This window comes from Dromiciops gliroides, chromosome 4, assembly GCF_019393635.1.
Source record: "Dromiciops gliroides isolate mDroGli1 chromosome 4, mDroGli1.pri, whole genome shotgun sequence".
Classification (NCBI taxonomy): domain Eukaryota; kingdom Metazoa; phylum Chordata; class Mammalia; order Microbiotheria; family Microbiotheriidae; genus Dromiciops; species Dromiciops gliroides.
Window position 1 is genome coordinate 223798726 of NC_057864.1, and position 21640 is coordinate 223820365.

Here is a 21640-nt window from a genome sequence, read left to right on the forward strand (position 1 = left end):
CACACTTGTTGCTGATTCTCTTGGTGCAAAGCTATCAGATATTGCTATAAACAGGAGTGGTGGTGGCTGTGACAACTGGCTTGTGCCAATAAAAGTCAGGCTAGATGTCTGTTTTAACACTTGTGTTTTGTAGGTCACTAACTTATGGCAGAGAGGATTTATTGGACAAAGATTTTCTTCATGACTGAAAGAGGTGCACCCTCTGCTAGGGCAGTTTAGTTTGGGAGTTTTCATTTAGGAATACAGCATGATGTAGTGGAAAGTGATGTCAAAGATCAGTTTTCTAATTATGCTTCTGATAGAAGTTGTGGTTCTAAGCTCTTTTCTTTTCAATGAAGTGGAGGGCTCTCAGGTGGGGTGTCCAGGGGACTGCCCTTGCCTCTATTCCAACATTTTAATAAACTCATCAACCCATTAAATGTATAAATAGAACCCTATATTTCAGAAAGACAGATGGTGAAATGTAAGGGGGGAATGGTTGACTAGGATAGAGAGAGAAGGGTACACGTAAGTGCACACATTTGTACATGTGCCTAATGAAAGCCAGAGAAGAAAAGGCAGAGAGGGTCAATTTCATCTTCCATAAAACAGAAAGAAAAAAGAACTACTGAGAAAGAAGCCCATAAATGACCATAGAAAGGCACACATACATGCACACGCACACACGCACACATACAAATACTGATGAGAGAGAGAGAGAGGAGAAATGAGTGATATGCAGAGACAAACAAGTTTTCCATAAAGTTACATTCCCCAGGATTAGAACTGATGTAGGGCAATTGCCACTAAAATCCTTAAAGATAATATGTCATGGCTCCTACAATAATAAGACATTAATAGGCATATCATCTCATAGTATTCAAGGCTTTTTTTTGTTTTGTTTTGTTTTGTTTTGTGGGGGCAATGGGGGGTAAGTGACCGGGCCCAGGGTCACACTAGCTATAAGTGTCAAGTGTTCTGAGGCTGGATTTGTAATTCAGGTACTCCTGAATCCAGAGCCAGTTGCGTTATCCACTGCGCTGCCCTAGCTGCCCCCAAGGCTTTTTTTTTTTTTAAAAAAAGAAACATGAAGTTTGTTGCTCATTTGCCTTCAAAAATTGTTTTAAATTTTAATGAACACACAAACATAAACAAATCAAAAGCATTAGAACATTTATAACGGAAAAATTCAAAGTAGTAATGCTTCCTCTGTTCCTCTCATGTTCCCTTACACTAAATTATTTCCATCCATCGTAAGATAAACAATTGAAGAAGATTTCTCTTCTGGATATGATTCTCAAGAATTGTTGACTGACAGAGAACCTGGTGGTAGGAGCAGAAATGTTTAGCATCTTGGAAGTTAGAATTTGTAACTGAGGAGAGAGGACAGTCCAGAATTGTTTTACATGCACCTAAGATTTTGAGACAGTGTATTTCAAAGGTCATAGAGAATGCTGAGTCAGGACTCCAGGATTAAAATTTTATGGAAGAAGCCATCGCAGGAGGGACAAAGATATTCTCAAGAATGAAATTCCAAAGATATAAAGATAATTCATATGAATAGGGAGAGGAAGGGTTATCAAAGAAGACTGATGTGGATGCACAGGCAGCTCCCCAGCTAACTTATTTTGAAAAGGCATGTTCAGAAGATGAAAACGAGAGTATATATTAGAAGATAGATACAAAGCACAGATGAACTAAGGCTTACTAAAGACCACACTATTTTTAGCTCTATTATAGAAAAGAAGATCAAAGAAGTAATAACTAGAATTATATATGATGCTTATAACAGATTAGATAAGGAAGGCAGAGCTTCTCAGTTTTGGCTTTCCTTCTGATTTTTTTCAGCCAAGGAGAATGATCATCAGACTGGGAAGGTCAGAAGAAAACTAGTTAATAGGGAGTTAGTCTAAGTCAGCTGTTCCACAAAATCATATTTCAATTCCTCCTCGAGGGGTGGATATGACCTTGGGTTCTCAAAAGCCAGGACAGTAGAGCACAAGCTTTGTTGGGACCTTTCATACTAATGCGTCTTCCAGCGTGATCCTGGCAACAGATTGAGTCAGCTCTCTGAGGATCACTCAAGCTAAATACAGAGAGGCTACTTGCTAATTAATTCATGACAAGCCATAGAACAGAGTAAAATGCAAGATGATGCTTTGTCATGTGTAGCAGCCTCCTTCAGCTCTGCAGTGATGTTGGTAGAAATAAGGAAGGGGACAGAGGTTGCTAAGAATTATACAGCTTTTAGGGGGCAGCTACGTGGCACTGTGGATAAAGCACAGACCCTGGATTCAGGGGACTTGAGTTCAAATTCAGCTTCAGACACTTGACACTTACCAGCTGTGTGACCCTGGGCAAGTCACTTAACCATAATTGCCACACCAAAAGAGAGAGAGAGAGAGAGAGAGAGAGAGAGAGAGAGAGAGAGAGAGAGAGAGAGAGAGAGAGAGGAGGGAATTATACAGCTTTTTTTTTTTTTTGGTGAGGCAATTGGGGTTAAGTGACTCACCCAGGATCACACAGCTAGTAAGTGTTAAGTGTCTGAGGTAGGATTTGAACTCAGGTACTCCTGACTCCAGGGCCGGTGCTCTATCTACTGTGTCACCTAGCTGCCCCGAATTATACAGCTTTTAAGTTGTAATCTTTATTTTTGCCACTGAACCAATGAAGGGACATTGTTCCAGAGGAACAAAATCATATTAATTTTTTGTTTCTTTTTTGGGTTTTTTTCCTAGGCAATGAGGGTTAAGTGCCTTCCCCATGTTCACACAGCTAGTAAGTGTCAAGTGTCTGAGGCTGGATTTGAACTCAGGTCCTCCTGAATCCAGAGCCAGTGTTTTATCCACTGTGCCACCTAGCTGCTCCATCATATCAATCTTTAAAAAAAATAATAAACATTTTTATTTAAAGTTTTGAGTTCCAAATTCTATACCTCCTCTCCCTCCCCTTCCCCTCTCCCTGAAGTGGTAAGTAATCAGATATAGGTTATACATGTGCAATTATGTAAAATATTACCATATTAATCATTTTGTATAGAAAACTTGAATGAAAGAAAAAAAGAGAGTAAAAAATAGCTTGCTTCAGTTTGTATTCATTCAATATTAGTTGTTTCTTTGGAAACAGATAATATGCTTTGGGATTGTCTTGAATCATTGCATTGCTGAGAATAGTTAAGTCATTCACAGTTCTTCATCAAACAATATTGCTGTCTCTGTGCACAATGTTCTCTTGGTTCTGCTCACTTCACTATATATCAGTTTATACAAGTCTTTCCAGGCCTTTCTGAAATCATCCTGCTTGTCATTTCTTATAGCACAACAATATTCCATCACCATCATATACCACAGCTTGTTTAGCCATTCTCCAATTGATGGGCAGGCATTCCTTTGAAAATCATATTAATCGGGGGCAGCTAGGTGGTGCAGTGGATAGAACACTGGCCCTGGAGTCAGGGGGACCGGAGTTCAAATCCGACCTCAGATAATTGACGCTTACTAGCTGTGTGACCCTGGGCAAGTCACTTAACCCCAATTGCCTCACCCCCCCAAATAAAAGAAAAAAAAGAAAAAAACGAGAAAAAATCATATTAATCTTGAACATCCCATAAAATCTTCTGAAGTAATATTTCATATGAATGAAGGGTATCCAGGGAAGTTAAGTGACTTACCCATGGTCATATTAGGGGCACAATTTGAACATAGGTTCTCTACAGAGTCAGTTCTTTTCTCACTGTTATTCACTATATTACACAACTAAATGGAAGGATAGCTCACAAGTTTCTTTGGAGAAGCAAACAAAAGAGCTGGATGAGTTGGTATCTAAAGTCAACAAGAAGCACTATTTCTTAGATCATAAAGACCATCATGGAAATATTTGTAACTTATTCACCAACATCCATGCAGAAGATAAAAAGGTAGAGAAATTCTAGGAACAATTTTATAAGATCATCCAAATTAAACCAATATGCCTTTTGTTCCTTCATTGTGGATACCTATTTTATGTAAACTGGGATTGTTTCCCCTTTCAGGGAGGGAAATCATTCTTCAGATCATGATTAATTTGGCTTCTCTTTAAACTTTGATTTCACAGCATTCCATTTTTTAATGTGTTTCCTTAAAAGTCAGATGATTGGGGCAGCTAGGTGGCGGGGGCAGCTAGGTGGCACAGTGAATAGAGCACTGGCCCTGGAGTCAGGAGTACCTGAGTTCAAATCCAGCCTCAGACACTTAACACTTACTAGCTGTGTGACCCTGGGCAAGTCACTTAACCCCAATTGCCTCACTAAAAAAAAAAAAAAAAAAAAGTCAGATGATTTCCTTTTGAGATGACTTTTTACATTTTGCCATTTCTGGAATCTGTTAAATGTTTAGATACTGACAATTACTATATTACAAAATCCTGTACAAGTGTTGATATTGAGACTAATAAGACAATTACAGATTTTGTATCACTAAAATGGTAGTACCTAGCTAATCAATGTTTATAATTTTCTTGGATTTAAACAGACTTACATTGCTTGCCTTATTGTGAGATTCTTGTGCACTATAAGTCCATTAAATAAGGTCTATCTGCTGGCCTAGAAATTCCAAGTAATCCACCTGAAGTGCCCAACATCTTCTTTAGGAACCGTACATTTGTATGGGGCTTATTTGGTCTTGTTTTCTTTAGTCTTTAACCAAGTCTTCTTGTACTATTATTGGGTAGCTTCAGAATTCTAATAGAAGTGTCCTTGTTATGACAGAAACTCACTGGGGGGACATTTTAGGTATCATTTGACATACAGACCCAGAGGAAATTTGCCCAGTCCTAAAAGGGCTGTTACCTATAATACAATACCCCCGGAGTAATTTTTGGTGTGCCTTGTACTTAGAAACTTTTGTTCAAACCTTAGCTGGATGACCTTATGTGTTGAGACAGTCATGAAAGAAATCACACTTAGAATAGGTTTTTTTTTTTTTTTGGGTGGGTGGGTGGGGCAATAAGGATTAAGTGACTTGCCCAGGTTCACACAGCTAGTAAGTGTCAAGTGTCTGTGGCCGGATTGGAACTCAGTTCCTCCTGAATCACCTAGCTGATCCCGTACTTAGAATGGTTTGGCTTCTCAACTAGAAGGTGTCAACCTTAGCTTCCTAATAATCCCTTTGAGAAGAGCTCCATGTAAGCTAGGAAGCTCTGTAGGGACTAAGTTTTCCTTTTGAGATAAAAAGCTTGATTTTCTTTTCCTTTTAAAATTAGGTTTAAACCTGACTTCTATATGTGGGTCCACAGTATGGGGGACCTTTCTATGGAAAAAGGATGGCAAAATATCAGTCCTTCTTGACCCACTGCTGATATTATTGTAGCATTGGGTTCCCCAACTAAGGGAGCTATGGAAGGGGGACATTGATTTAACAGCATCTCAGAGTGGGAGCCTTGGGGTGATTCCACCTGTGTATCTACCCTCCAACTCAAGGACTGAGAGAAGCCCCAAGAAAATGTCTGCTCTTGCCACAACTCAGTTCTACCTTCTCTTTTTTCTTTTTTCTAGTTGATCCTGGGCTGCTTTGCTTTCTAAATCATCTCTCTCAGACCTACTTTTTTTCTCTTTGCTTCAAAAACCTCAAAATATCTATCTGGTTTTGAGACAGCTTATTCATTTTATATAGGTTCTTAGGGCAAGATCAAGTTTCTTATGAATGACTTTGATTGAAGGAGGTGAACAGGCCCCACTTATACTTGGTTCTGATTCATTCAAATAAGAAATGTTCTTGCTTTACTAAGGCAGTTATTTTTTTTAACATATAAGGTATTTTATTTTTTCCGTTAAATGTAAAGATAGTTCTCAACTTTTGTTTATACAAGCTTTACAATTTCAGATTTTTCTCCCTCCCTCCCCTCCCTCCCCTCCCTCCCCCCTCCCCTAGACAGCAGGTAATCTGATATAGGTTATATCTATATATCTATATCTATATACATATACATATATCTATACACATAATAACATTAATCCTATTTCTGCATTAGTCCTGTTACAAGAGAAAAAATCAGAGCAATGATGAAAAACCTCAAAATAGAAAAAAAACCCAACAGCACCAAAACCAAAAGAAATAGTACGGTTCATTCAGCATCTATACTCCACAGTTCTTTTTTTTTTTCTTGGATTTGTAGATCCCCTTCTATCATGAGTTCCCTGGAACTCTTCTGTACCATTGCATTGGTGAGAAGAATATAGTCCATCACAGTAGATCAACACTCAGTGTTGATGATACTGTGTACAATGTTCTTCTGATTCTGCTCATCTCACTCATCATCAGCTCATGCAAGACCCTCCAGGTTTCTCTGAACTCCTCCTGCTCATCATTTCTTACAGCACAATACTATTCCATTGTATTCATATGCCACAACTTGTCCAGCCATTCCCCAATTGATGGGCACCCCCTCAACTTCCAATTCCTTGCTACCACATAAAGAGCAGCTGTAAATATTTTTGTACATGTGGGTCGCTTTCCCCTTTCCATGATTTCTTTGGGAAAAAGACCTAAAAGTGGTATTGCTGGGTCAAAGGGTATGCACAGCTTTATCGCCCTTTGGGCATAATTCCAAATTGCTCTCCAGAATGGTTGGATCAGTTCACAGCTCCACCAACAATGAATTAGTGTTCCAATTTTCCCACAGCTTCTCCAACATTTATTATTTTCCTTTTTTGTCGTTTTAGCCAATCTGACAGGTGTCAGGTGGTACCTCAGAGTTGTTTTAATTTGCATCTCTCTAATCATTAGAGATTTAGAGCATTTTTTCATATGGGAATAGATAGCTTTGGTTTCTTCATCAGAAAACTGCCTGTTCATATTCTTTGACCATTTCTCAATTGGGGAATGACTTGGATTTTTATAAATTTGATTTAGTTCCCAATGTATTTTAGAAATGAGGTCTTTATCAGAAGCACTGGCCTCAAAAATTGTTTCCCAGCTTTCTGCCTCCCTTCTAATTTTGGATGCATTGCTTCTGTTTGTACAAAATTTTTTTAATTTAATGTATTCAAAATCATCCATTTTGCATTTTATAATATACTCTATCACTTGTTTGGTCATAAACTGTTTTCCTTTCCAAAGATCTGATAGGTACACTATTCCTTTCTCTCCTAATTTACCTATGGTATCACCTCTTATGTCTAAATCGTGTATCCATTTTGACCTTATTTTAGTATAAGGTGTTAGATGTTGGTCTATGCCTAATTTCTGCCATACTATCTTCCAGTTTTCCCAGCAGTTTTTGTCAAATACTGAGTTCCTATCCCAGAAACTGGAGTCTTTGGGTTTATCAAACACTACATTACTAGTGTCATTTACTACTGCATTTCCTGAGCCTAGCCTATTCCATTGATCTACCACTCTATTTTTTAGCCAGTACCAGATAGTTTTGATGACTGCTGCTTTATAGTAAAGCTCCAGGTTTGGTACTGCTAACCCACCCTCCTGTGATTTTTTTTTCATTATTTCCCTGTATATTCTTGATTTTTTGTTTTTCCAGATGAATTTTGTTATTATTTTTTCTAGCTGTATAAAATAATTTTTAGGTAGTCTGATTGGTATGGCACTGAATAAGTAAATTAATTTAGGCAGTATTGTCATTTTTACTATATTAGCTCTGCCTATCCATGAGCAATTGATATCTTTCCAATTATTTAGATCTGATTTGATTTGTGTGAAGATTGTTTGGTAGTTGTGTTCATAGAGTTCCTAGGTTTGTCTTGGCAAGTAGACTCCCAAGTATTTTATATTATCTACTGTTACTTTAAATGGAATTTCTCTTTCTATCTCTTGCTGCTGGACTTTGTTGGTCATGTATAGAAATGCTGATGATTTATGTGGATTTATTTTATATCCTGCTACTTTGCTAAAGTTGTTAATTGTTTCAAGTAATTTTTGAGTTGATTCTCTAGCATTCTTTAAGTATACCATCATATCATCTTCAAAGAGTGATCGTTTTGTTTCCTCCTTGCCTATTCTAATTCCTTTAATTCCTTTCTCTTCTCTGATTGCTAAAGCTAGCATTTCTAGGACAATATTAAATAATAGGGGTGATAATGGACATCCCTGTTTCACCCCTGATCTTATTGGGAAGGCCTCTAATTTATCTCCATTGCATATAATACTTGCTGATGGCTTTAGGTAGATACTGTTTATTATTCTAAGGAAAGCTTCACCTATTCCTAAACTCTCTAGTGTTTTTATTAGGAATGGGTGTTGTACTTTGGCAAAAGCTTTCTCTGCATCTATTGAGATAATCACATGATTTTGGTTGGTTTTCTTATTGATGTGGTTGATTATATTAATAGTTTTCCTAATGTTGAACCAGCCCTGCATTCCTGGTATAAATCCCACCTGGTCATAGTGTATTATCCTGGTGATCACTTGCTGTAATCTCCTTGCTAATATCTTATTTAAGATTTTAGCATCAATATTCATTAGGGAAATTGGTTTATAATTTTCTTTCTCTGTTTTTGCTTTGACTAAGGCAGTTATTTTGAAGTGGAGTGGGATAATCAATGGAGCCTCATGAAAACCAGGAAAGACTTCCTAACAATCTGAGCGACAGACTGTCTCAGGTTGTTGTGGGTTCCCCTTTATTGGGGGTCTTCAAGCAGAAACTGGGGATACACTTGTTAGATATGCTATAGTGGGGGGGCAGCTAGGTGGCACAGTGGATAGAGCACTGGCCCTGGATTCAGGAGGACCTGAGTTCAAATCCGGCCTCAGACACTTAACACTTACTAGCTGTGTGACCCTGGGCAAGTCACTTAACCCCAATTGCCTCACTAAAAAAAAAAAAAAAAAGATATGCTATAGTGGGGATTTCTTCTAAGTATCAATTGGATCAGAATATATCTGTGGTTCTCAACTTTTCTGTGTGCATCATGGACCCTTTTTATATTGAAATGCAGTCTTTGAAATCCTGAAAACAACAACAAAAAACCCCAACAGGTTAAGAACATAAGGTCCCTAACATTCTGTGATTATGCCACTGACGGCTTAGTAGTCACTACTTTAAAATGAAAGAGAAATGAAAGAGAAGCCCGAGTTGTTAGCAAAATCTGCTTTATTTCCCAGATAGTGGGAAGATGGAATAAACAATATTTATAGTACTAAGTGGCCAAAAATATCACATTTTGTGCATTCCTTCAGTCACTTAGAGGCTTCAGTTAATGCTGATTACTCAGCACTAACAACTTTGGTGTGAACTTCCCGGCTTTTCACCCGAAGTTTGTTGACCTGGGACTCAGCAATGTCAGCACGTTCCTCAGCCTCTTCCAGCTCGTGTTGGAGCTTGCGGAATTTAGAGAGATTAACATTGGACTGTTCCTCCTGAAAACAGAAATAAACTTGTTAGGACAAAAGAAGTATGCCTGTCTTGGTCTCAGCCATTTAGTTCTTTATTTTCTGAAGGAAAAAAAAAAAACAAAACCTTGTCCTTCCTGTGTCAGCTGTTTCTGACCTAAAACATCGGAGTGTAATTTGTAATTTTAATTATATTTTATTCTAGGAAATTCATGAAGCAGCTGAGCCTGGGAAGAGTAGAGTACTACCCCATCATATTAAGTGCACAAATAAGGGAAGTCTTAAATATACACTGAATAGACTCAAAGTTCACCTGAAAAAGATATGGCTTATACACCTTTATTTCATTTATTAAACACTTATATTGTGAAACTCTGGCTATACGTTAAACACTGTTCTCCTCTGGTCACAAATTGTGACTCCACCATAGCAGAAGAAGGAAAAGGAAGGAAACCTCCAGTGGTTTGTTCCATCATTACTTGTATTGGCGCCCACTACATCGGGTAGTAGGGGGCCACCAGGAAAAGATTCACTAAGGATTTCTTCTCAGAAATCCATTTCTTCCATTTTCTGGGTGGAGCTCTATGATTTCATTAGTGAAGGGGTCTTCCTGATGAGGAAATTCCTTCAAACAACAAAGGCTTGGCAAAATGTTACAACCTCATAGAGCTGGTTGAGGCAATGAGAAACATATGGAGAGTTGCCAGGGTCCCACCACCAGTATGTATGAAAAGTGGGATTTGAACCCATGTCATCTTGACTTTAGAGCTGGTTTTATATCCACTATACCACTCATTGTGTCATAAACAAAAAAGACTTGGCCATGCCAGTGCAAATGTTGTAGGTTTACAGAGAAAGGAATTACAGAATATGTGGGTGCCAATATTTAGCCCAAAGGTATGATGGTAGGAATAAAAATATGCACATATGGCTTTTTTTTTTAGTGAGGCAATTGGGGTTAAGTGACTTGCCCAGGGTCACACAGCTAGTAAGTGTTAAGTGTCTGAGGCCGGATTTGAACTCAGGTCCTCCTGAATCCAGGGCCAGTGCTCTATCCACTGCGCCATCTAGCTGCCCCCACATATGGCTTTTTAAAAAAGATGACTGTTTTTGCCTTTCTGGAGAGTGGTGGTGATGGAGGATCTTAGAATGTCTTACTGATGTATGAATTTACTTATAAAAATACATGTATTGATTATACATATAATTAGTAAATTGAGTTATTTAAAGGACTATAACATCCAAATAATTTAAGATTCAGAATCATTTAGCTTGAGGACTCATTCTAAAATGGAGAATTTTTTTTTCCACTGGGGGTGGGTGTGGTTGCTTACAGAATCATCTCTCCTAAAATATAGCCTCTTTTCTTCAGTGTCTAGCACATAGTCATGGATATTTAACAAATATTTTGTGAATTAATCAAAATGATTAAAACTCTTGTAGTATAATTGTCTTGTTCAAATAAGGTAAAGCTCTCCAAGCTTTGAAAATACTTACAGCTTCCTCAGCTTGTCTCTTATAAGATTTCACCTTTGCTTGTAATTTATCTACCAGGTCCTGAAGCCTGAGAACATTTTTCCTATCTTCTTCAGTCTGGAAGAATTTGGAAGGAAAAGAATACACTGAGTCAAAAGACAAAGACTTTGACAAATTAACTTTGTACACTTCAGGGCAACAGTCCCAAAGGGTGGTATGTAAGTTTAATGAAGGCATCTGGGTAGGTCTAAGAGAGATGTAGTCCCTTTGGGAGAAACCCCGGAGATAGAGCTAGTCTTTTTTTTTTTTCAGGGCAATGAGGGTTAAATGACTTGTTCAGGGTCACCCGGTTAATAAATGTCAAGTGTCTGAGGCCAGATTTGAACTCAGATCCTCCTGAATCCAGGACCAGTGCTTTATCCATTGTGCCACCTAGCTTTATAGCCTAGAATAGGACTGTATTAGACATCAGGGATGATAATTCATACTCACTAAATTAATATATATCTAGGTATGTCAAATAATAACTTGAAGGACAGATAATAACAAAGTAAAACACTTTCCCCCTGTCCCATTTTGTAGATGATGAAATTGAGGCTAAGAAATTTGTACATGTTCACATAGCTTCTAAGGGTTGCAGCCAGGACTAAAATTCAGGTGTAAAGGATCCAAATCTAGAGAAATGATTATTAAATAACCAATTATTGGGGGGATCCAGGGTTTTTCCCTTCCTACATCCTCATTCTCTACTAGGCCAAACCAGCATCTGAAGGACATTACTGATAATGAGATTGGATTAACCTTCTCCTCAATCTTTTTCAGATCCCATCCAAGTAGAGAAGCCCATTGTGTTCTACTCAGGTTTGAGTGGGGATAGATCCTTTGTCTATATTGTCTAAGACTGGAGCGTGATTTGGAAGTAAATGGCATAATCAAAGTCACATCTCTCAACCCTCTTGTTAGAATAGCTCCACCTCTCATTATGATATTCATTCTTCTCAATAACTTGTTAACCAAAGTTGATTGCCACCCTCAGGAACATACAAGAATTTAATGGCTTCTATGAGGGGCTATGTGATGTTCAAGAGTGCCACTGACCCCTTTTATTTATTATTACTAGCATGATTAATAAAATTATTAGTTACTTAGAAACTATATCTCTAGAACTTTTTATATATCAAAAAACCCAATGTGCTCTTCCCATAACACAGTACTGTATTGGCTTTTCTGACTTCTCACCGTGGGGAGGCCCAGCCAGATGTTACAGACAGGTAGTTCTGCTTACCTGGTAAGTGAGTTCCTTTACCCTCCTCTCATGTTTTCGAAGACCTTTAACAGCCTCAGCATTGCGTTTTTGTTCACTTTCAACCTCTCCCTCCAGCTCACGTACCTACAACCAAAAATGATGATTTAAAGCATGGTAGGTTAGGTTTGGAGAAAAGAATGAAGGATAGAATTAGGACAAGAAACTCTGAGAGAAAAGGAAACTGCAGTGTTCAGAATAGCTGGGCTATGGGAATGCAGTCTGGGGAGTATTTTCCTCAGCTCTATTTCACAAATGACTCCCAGTTATTAATATGATAGATATAATCACAGCACCAATCTTGTAGGGTTTTTGTGAGGATGAAATGAAAAATATTAATAAAGCACTTAGCATAGGTGCTTCATCAATCTGGCTGGCTCGTTCCAAGGCTTTGTAACAATTATCTCTGGTTGCCGATATCTACACCAAATCACTGCAGCTGAATGGACTGGCAATACGTCAGGGTTTGGGATAATTACTCTGGCCTCCAGTTTTTGGATCTGCTTCCTTCCTCCCTTCAGGGCCAGCTGCTCAGCCTCATCCAGGCGGTGCTGCAAGTCCTTCACGGTCTGCTCCAGGTTCTTCTTCATGCGCTCCAGGTGGGCGCTGGTGTCCTGCTCCTTCTTCAGTTCTTCAGCCATCATGGCTGCCTGGTTAGGAAGAAAACCAAGGAAAGCATGAAACCAGGGAATGTCAGGTAGTCAAACTTGTGCTGGTAAAAGACATTTCTCTTCTGCTTACATCAGTGATGGCTTTCTTTGCCTTCTCTTCTGCATTTCGAGATTCTTGAATTACTTCCTCCATTTCACTCTGGAGTTGAGAAACATCGGTCTCCAGCTTCTTCTTGGTGTTGATCAGGCTGGTGTTCTGGTTAAAATCAGTGAAATTTGATTAATAGGTCGTCAAAAGGTACTATTCTGTTTAATGTGGATGAAAAGGAGCCTAAATTGTCTTTTATTATGAATCTAGTGAGTGCTCTGTCTGCTATTGGGGTGGTTAGGTAGCGATGGTGCTGGACCTGGAGTCAGAAGATGTGATCTCAAATCCAGCTTCAGACACTTATTTATTGGCTCTGTGACCCAGGACAAGTCATTTAACCCTGTTTGCCTCAGTTTCCTCATCTGTAAAATGAGCTGGACAGGGAAATAGCAAACCCCTCCAGTATTTTTGCCAAGAAAACCCCAAACGGGGTCATGAAGAGGCAGACACGACTGAAATGACTGAGCAACTATTTGCTATTCTTTGCTAAAGCCTTCTCTTTTTCACTTTAGCAGGTCATTAACCCTCATTTTTAGATGTTTCTTCACTAAGGAAGGTTACTAAAAAGCAGCCACACGCAACTTTGCATTGTTAGGAAAGAATTTATTTCTCTTGTTGATGTTGTTGGCATTTTTTTTTAAACCTACTCAGAAAATGCACCTCCCTTCCTTCTTTGTATAGGTTGGGAACTGTGAGTGTGGAGGACTGTATATACACAAACACTCATATGTACATATATATATATATATATATATATATACACACACACACACACGCATATATATGTATATATGAATGTATGCATATATGTATGTAGTCGCACCAGATTAATGTTTTGGTTAGTTTTACCAAATTAATTTTTGTGGTTACAAGGATCAATTGTGAAGTAAGGGTGAAAGGAGGGAATATATTCAGAAATGAAGATGACAATAGATTTCAGTTACAAGATATATAATATGTGCATGTATATATACATATATATACACAAATGTTTGTATGCATGTATATGTGTACGTGTGTGTGTGTGTGTACCTCCACATACCCCAAAAATACCACATGAAGGTTGCCCCATCCCCCATGTCCTTCATCTTGATACTTAGGAATAAGAGGGAATACTGAGCACCTCAGGACACCCACCCCATCCTCCACAGCTCCTTTTGGGCTGCTATACGAGGAAAATAAAATAGACAACAATGAAGTGGGAAGTCAAAGAGGAGGGCAAAGTCCTTTCACTCCCAATTTCCTCCTTTGCCAATGCTGCAGGCAATTGGCTTTACCCGAAAGTCTTCATGCAGTTTTAAGCTATTAGGCTGTTCAATAAACAAAAGACTATTAACCAATAAAACTCAAAATTGCTCCAAGACTTTTGGGACACCCCATATCCTATGGCTAGTTAGTACTTATATAAAATCTCCTCTAAAGAGTGTAAATAAACTATTCATCACCAAGAGAATGTTTGCATGCCATGGAAGTAGACTGTCTGATTATCTTTTAAATATTTTCAGGTTTTACTTTTTTTTTTTTTTGTGGGGCAATGAGGGTTAAGTGACTTGCCCAGGGTCATACAGCTAGTGTCAAGTGTTGAGGCTGGATCTGAACTCAGGTCCTCCTGATTCCAGGGCTAGTGCTTTATCTACTGCACCACCTAACTGCCCTTCAGATTTTACTTTTAAAGGGACAGAGGAGACATTAAGAAAAAAGTAGCTGCTGTTTGTCATTTCCTAAAATGAGGACTTTCTGAATAGGAAGGCATTCTTTTCATATGAACATTTGTAATTTACTCCATGTTCACTCTGTTGATTTTAGAAATATACAAGTTTACCTTGTGAAAATATTTTCCTGGAAATTGAGAGGGCATTTAAAAATTCTCAAGGTGGTTTCTTCCAAAGTCCAGTTCAAATGCCATTTCCATCATGACACCTTCTTTGATTTTTCCCCTTGCAATCTTCCACACCCCATCTCACAAGCAAGAAGGTTTCCCTTCTTTGAATTTCTCATTAAGGTACTTTATATTTCTCTTGTAGACTTACACTTTATTTTATATTATAATAATTTGAATTCTTATTTCTTTTTTCTTTTCGATTCTAAGTTCCCTAAGGGTAGGGTCTATGTCTTTATATTTGTATTCTCCCCAGCACCTAGCACAGTGACTTATATACAGTTGGTACCTAACAATTCATTTTATTGGTTAACTCCAGTCTGACTCATTCCTCATCACTGTTTTTGGAGGGAACTAAAGACCCAATGCACCCTCACCTGGGTGTGTAGGAGCTGCACACGTTCACTGGCATCCAGAAGCTCTTGTTCCGCTATCTTCCTACTCCTCTCTGTCTGTTCCAGAGTTGCCCTTAGCTCCTCAATCTCAGCCTGCAGTAGGTTGGCTCTGCGCTCAACCATTGACAGCTGCTCTTTCAGGTCCTCCTGGCCTCGGAGGGCATCGTCCAGGTGGATCTGGGTGTCCTGTGTAATAAAGAAAATTGCTTTACTAGTGTGAAGTTGGTGTATTTATACTATTTATACCTCAATTGGAAGATTATGATGACTTGATGATACAGACAGACACTTTCTCTCCCTCCCTCCCTCCTCCTCCTTCCTCCTACTCCCATTGCAGTAACCATAATATTTGACAATTATATGAAGTTTCTCATGCATCATCTTGTTTGAACATCACAATACTGCAAGTGCTACAGGGATTATTGCGTCCATTTTAAAGATAAAGAAAGTGGTGCTCAGAGAGATCAAATGACCTTCACACAGTTTGTATTGGAGGCAAGATTGAAGTTTACGTCTTCCTAACTCCATGTCTAGCACAATACCACCTTCCCACTCTAAGATAAAAGGTCTAATTTTCCAAACCATAGAGGAATAGCTGTTAAGCTGTATGACAGAATCAGGATTCAAAAATATATTGATTGAAGACTACAAGCAAGACAGGATCTAATGAGAAAAAAATTAATAAGGAGGAATAGGTTCTCAACCTTATATATAGATTCAAATAAATAACTGCACAAATACAGGCTGCAGGGAAGTCTGAGCAAAAAATAAAAACAAAAATATCTTCATCTGAAATGGGCCTGAGGATTTTAGGGAATTGTAATCTCGACACAAGTCAGTTATGACAATATGGCAGACCAAAGAGGAAATGTGATCTTGGTTGAGAATTTTGAAGTATCATGTTTAGTTTGTGGGTCAGATTTTAGGGAGAACATTGACAAGCTGGGTAGCATAAAAAAATGTAAACAGGATGGGGAATGAACTTGAAAACATCCCATTCTAGTGTTGAAAGAACTGGGGCTAATTTTTAGATCAAGGAAGAGAACACTTCAGAGGCCACAATAGCTCTCTTCAAGGGTTAGAAGAGTGGTCACACAGAAGAAAGCTTAGTCTTGTTCTGTTTGTTCCCAACAGACAGGATTAATAGGAAGAATATTTTTGGCTTAGTTAAGATGAAAAATTGCCTACACTCAGATCCATCCAGAAGAGGCTGGCTCCTTTAAGAGGTAATTGTCTATTATCTTTAAGAAGATGCAAATAAACATTTGTTGGGGATTTTGAAGAGAGGGATTCCTATATCATATAGGGGTTGGAGACAGTGATTTCTGAGGTTATTTAAATTTCTATGAGTCTGTGATTCTTTTCATTAGAATGTGGATTTCCTATGGTGTAGGAGAGAGGACAGTGGGCTACAAGACAAGAGGTCTTAGCTCTGTTTCTTCACAGGGTTTCTCAGCTGATTCTAGATTTTATCAAAATTTTATAAAAAAAAATTTGTCAATGTAATGCTGATTCTAGATTTTATAAAAACATTCCCCAAAGTCTTATACACTTCTTGTGGATGAAATAGAGATGTGTGCTAGATGAAAGTTAGTGGATCTGGAACTAGCAGAATGGTTGAAATGGTTGATGTCAACTGGACAAGAACTGTTTAGTGTTTGGCCTCATGCTGTTGAACGTTTTTATTAGTGACAGAGATAAAAGCATAGATAGTATAATTATGAAATTTCCAGATGATACAAGGCTATAAGGGATATCTAACACACTGGATAAGATCATTAGGTTACCTAAAGGATTTAAAGAGGCTAGGCCACTGGACTTAATATAACTAGACAAAATTTAATAAAGATAAATCCTTATATTTGGGTTAAAAATTTAGCCTCACAAATATAAGATGGAGGAGGCGTTTAAAAAAATAATTTCCCTGTAAAATATCGGGGGGAGGGGGGGTTAATGGACCACAACATAAATATGAGTCAGCAGTATTATATGGCAGCCAAAAAGAAGTTATGTAGTCAGTCCATATCTGTAGTAATTATATTTATTCCTGGGTACCACATTTTAGGAAAGACAATGATAAGCTGGAGAGGGTCAAGAAAAGGATAAACAAGCATGGCAAAAGGTATTGAGATCCTCCCATATGAAGATCAGTGGAAGGAACTAGGAATGTTTAGCATTGAGCAAAGGAGAGACATGAGAACTTTCTTAAAGAATTTTAAAAGCCATCACATGGAAGAGGGATTAGACTAATAATGCTTGGCTTCAGAACAGATTTAGAAGCAAAGAAGAAAATTTAGGATTAATATAAGTAAAAACTTCTTAAGAATCAGAGTTACTCAAAAGTGAAATGAATTGCCCTCACTAGAAAGAAGTTTCTAAGCTGAGCCTAGATAACCACATATGTTGTTTCTACATGTCTGGGATCTTTATTTTGGTATAGGATGACCTAGAAAGCTCCTCAAAGTCCTTCCAATTCTGAAATTCTGTTATAATTAGTACCTGTGTGACCTGGAATGAGTTACAATCACTTTCATTCCTCTGTTTACTGAATTCTAAATATAAAAGAAGTTGAAGTAAATAATTTCTAATATTCCACTATGCTAAATTTCTATGATTTAATTAGCCACATGGTACCAACTTCATAGTTTTGTGGGAAGGAAGACTGTTAAAAATCTGTTTTAGGTCTGACAACTTTTTGTGTGTATTCATTTTGACAGGCTAGTTAAATCCATTTACCTTTAATAATACTTGGGTGTTTCTGTAGTGCCTTATGGCCTCTGCAGCTTGGCGGTTGGCATGATTTAGTTGGATCTCCATTTCATTCAGGTCTCCCTCCATCTTCTTCTTTATCCTTAGAGCATCATTTCTACTTCTGATTTCAGCATCCAGTGTGCTCTGCATAGACTCCACGATTCTAATGTGATTTCTTTTAAACTGTTCAAGTTCCTCGTCTTTTTCGGCCAATTTCCTGTCAATCTCAGACTTGACTTGGTTCAATTCAAGTTGGATACGCAGGATTTTTCCCTCTTCATGTTCAAGAGATGCCTAGATGAAGAAAAAATGTTAATTAGTAATAGAAACCAACTACTGTTTGAATTTTTTAAATCTAGGGACCAGAAATCAAGTCCCTTCTGGGTTCAAATCCATTTTGTTAACATGAGCATGCCTCACTTTGTGCAATACACACACACACACACACACACACACACACACACACACACACACACCATCCATCCATCCATCCATCCATCCATCCATCCATCCACACACACATTGGAAACATTCTAAATGAAGCAAATTTTTAGAAATTAAACTTTAAATACAATTGGGCAGCTTGTCATTTAAAAGTAACATATATGAAACATTTTATAAAGCTAGTGATCAACCCCTAAATGATTTGTTTTGAAAGTGGAGAGACAGTGAAGTAGAATGAACACCTAGCCAGGACACCCATGACTAAATGCTGGCTCTGATACATTAACGGTGTGGGCAAATCCTCTAATTTACAAATGCCTCAGATTTTTCATTTGTAAGATGGGTATTATGATACTTAACCATGCTATCTCACAAAGTTGTTATGAGAAAAATGCTGTGTCAACTCTAGAGTATCATGTCAATGTGAACTATTCTTAAATCCATATTTTCCTAGGTCTGCTTTAATGAAAGCAAAAAAAACTCAGGAGATTTTTTTCTTCATATCTGAAGTAATTGAGTCCACTAAATTTTCAAATTTACATATCAGTGAATGATTGAAATGAGACAGGAGAGGTATGTGCCAAGTCAGACAAACCACCACCACTATTACCTCCCCTTAGATCATGATACAAAACCCCAGTACCCTAAAGCCCAAAAGGCAGGGCAATAGCAACATTCTTTCAGCATGATTAGGACTGCTTTCACCACCACCCATCAAAATCTCCCTGCAACCATCATCATCCAGAGAGAATCAATCCTCATGGTGCTGAGACCTGGCAACCACTTCTGCAAGTTTTCCAGTCCTGGCCTTCACCACAGCCAAAAAAGACAGTTCTTGCCAATTAAGTTTTTGGCACTGTTAAATGATCCAACATGAGAAATGAATATGGCTTTATCAGTGGAAATAATATTAAAGAAAATGAATTACCATTCATTTTGCTGCTTTACTCTAAAACCCATAGGGCACTTCCATTTTAGTTTGCAGCTGAAACATGTTATATGTGTTGTCTCTACTATGACAATGTGAGTTCCTTGTGAGCTAGGACTTGTATGCTTTTCTACTTGTATCCCAAACTTTGTATATAATAAACACTTTATCAATATTTTTATTCATTCATGCATGCATGCATCCATCCATTCATTCATGAGGGATTTAAGGTTCTGGCCAGCTAGAAAATCCCATGATCCTACCTCAGCTTCCTCGAGGGAAGCCTGCAGCTCACACTTTTCTAGTTCCACTTGCTTCTTTATTTTCTCCAATTCATGAAGTTGTTTTCCTCCCTCTGCAACCTGCTCAGTGAGGTCGGATATCTCCTCTGTTGGTTAACAGACAGATAGAAGGTTGGTCAGAAGATGGCCAGTGGTCTGTTGTGGCATCTTTTTTGTATAAAAGGTTTAAAAAATACTCACGCTGCAAGTTCTTGTTCTCTCGTCTCAGAGTTTCTAGTTGGTCCAAGGATTCCTCGTAGGCATTCTTCATCTTGAACAGCTCTGTGCTGAGAGCCCGGGACTCCTTCTGGGAAGCTTCAAGCTCAGCCTGAGTTTCCTCATATTTCTGTTTGCATTCTGACAACACCTAGACAATCGGAATGGTCAGGGTGATCAGTGGATAAAATTAGGGTGAAATAAGCAAGAAGTAAAAGTTATGGGCCAGAGATACCTTGTCAAAATTCCTTTGCTTTTTATCAAGAGCAGCGCAGGCAGCATTGGACCGCTCTACATCAAGCATGAGGTCCTCTACTTCATTCTGTAGCCGCTGCTTGGTCTTTTCAAGGGAAGCACATTTGGCATTCACAGCTTCTACATGTTCCTCAGCATCTTGCAGTCGCTGGGCCAGCTTCTTTCTGTAAAGATTCACATTCAGAAGTGTGGATGAGCAAGAATAGAATCAAAATGTCTAATGGGAATTAGATACTGTTGCTTTACAGCCATTTAAATAGATGATCATAGTGCTTAGTTGAAGAAGTACTTAACGAAAGAATTTCTAAGTAGTTAATGAACTATGCTATTCCAAATCATGGTAGCTAAGGTCATTTTCTGCATTGCTGAACTGGACCCCAAACCCCAAAGTACAAAGTACTGCTGTGCTTTTATTGTATTTATGCAATTTTGGGATGGTGCCTATTTAGTAATAACAACATTTCTTTTTCTTTTTTTTGGGGGGGGTGAGGCAATTGGGGTTAAATGACTTGCCCAGGATCACACAGCTAGTAAGTGTTAAGTGTCTGAGGCTGGATTTGAACTCAGGTCCTCCTAACTCCAGAGCCAGCACTCTATCCACTGCACCACCAAGCTGCCCCCTTAACACTAGATTTAAGGCCAGTGATGTTTAGGCACACTTCCATGTAACTGATGATTAGTCATAACCCAAGTCATCTCTTTCCTTTGTCCTTAGGTTTATTGTACATACTTGGCCTCCTCTAATTCCTCTGTACGTTGAATGGCATCTGTCTCATATTTGGTCCTCCACTGAGCAACTTCCCCATTGGCCTTGGATAATACTCTTTGCAGCTCAGCCTTTGCTTCCTGCTCCTCTTCATATTGTTCCCTTAACAAGTCACAATCATGGCGGGATGACTGTAGGGCATGAGCCAGAGCATTCTTGGCCTATCAAAATAGTAATATCAATGTTTTAGTTTCATTTGCTCATAGGGAAATCTTCATCTTTATCAGTATAGAAGAATGAACTACTGGGAAAAAATCCTGAGATGCAAAAATAGATACAAATAGAAAAAGAAACAAAAACAAAGAAAAAGTTGTGATCAGTTACTTACTTTAGACTCTTCTTCCAGCTGCCGCTTCAGTTCTTCAATTTGTTGGGTAAATGCTTGTTTACCTCTTAAAAGCTGAGAGACCAAAATTTCTTTTTCATCTAATTGACGGGAATATTCACCTAAAAGAACAAAGTGGAACATTTTATTGGGATCCTGATCCTACCAAGAAAAGAGGCTTAAGGCTCACATATCCCTGTATTCTGAACCCACTCCTGGTTGTTGTCAATTACACCTCATGATTAACACCCCACTTCATTTCCAAAGATTTGTAGTCTTTTCTGACTTTTTCAATGAATGCTAATAGTTTGACATGCGTTTCTCACTTTCAAAATGGAAATCCTGCTTCTTATTCAGAACTTCTCTTCAGTTCTGTGTGATTCACCATTTATAAGATCTTAGATTAAGATGAACCTTGAATGGACCTTAGTTATTCCATGAATTTCCTTTTAACAGAAAAGAAAACTAATGAGGTGCCTTGTTCTAAACCTTAGGAGCAGTAGTACTAAGGGGAAAAGGCAGAAGGCTGCTCACTAGTTGGACACACTTCAGGCTCTTCACTA

General features: G+C 38.3%; 1 pseudogene; it reads right to left on the reverse strand.

The window, feature by feature from the left end:
- Nucleotides 1-9091: 9091 nt before the first annotated feature.
- Nucleotides 9092-21640, reverse strand: part of LOC122754519 — a 38696-nt pseudogene continuing 26147 nt past the window's right edge.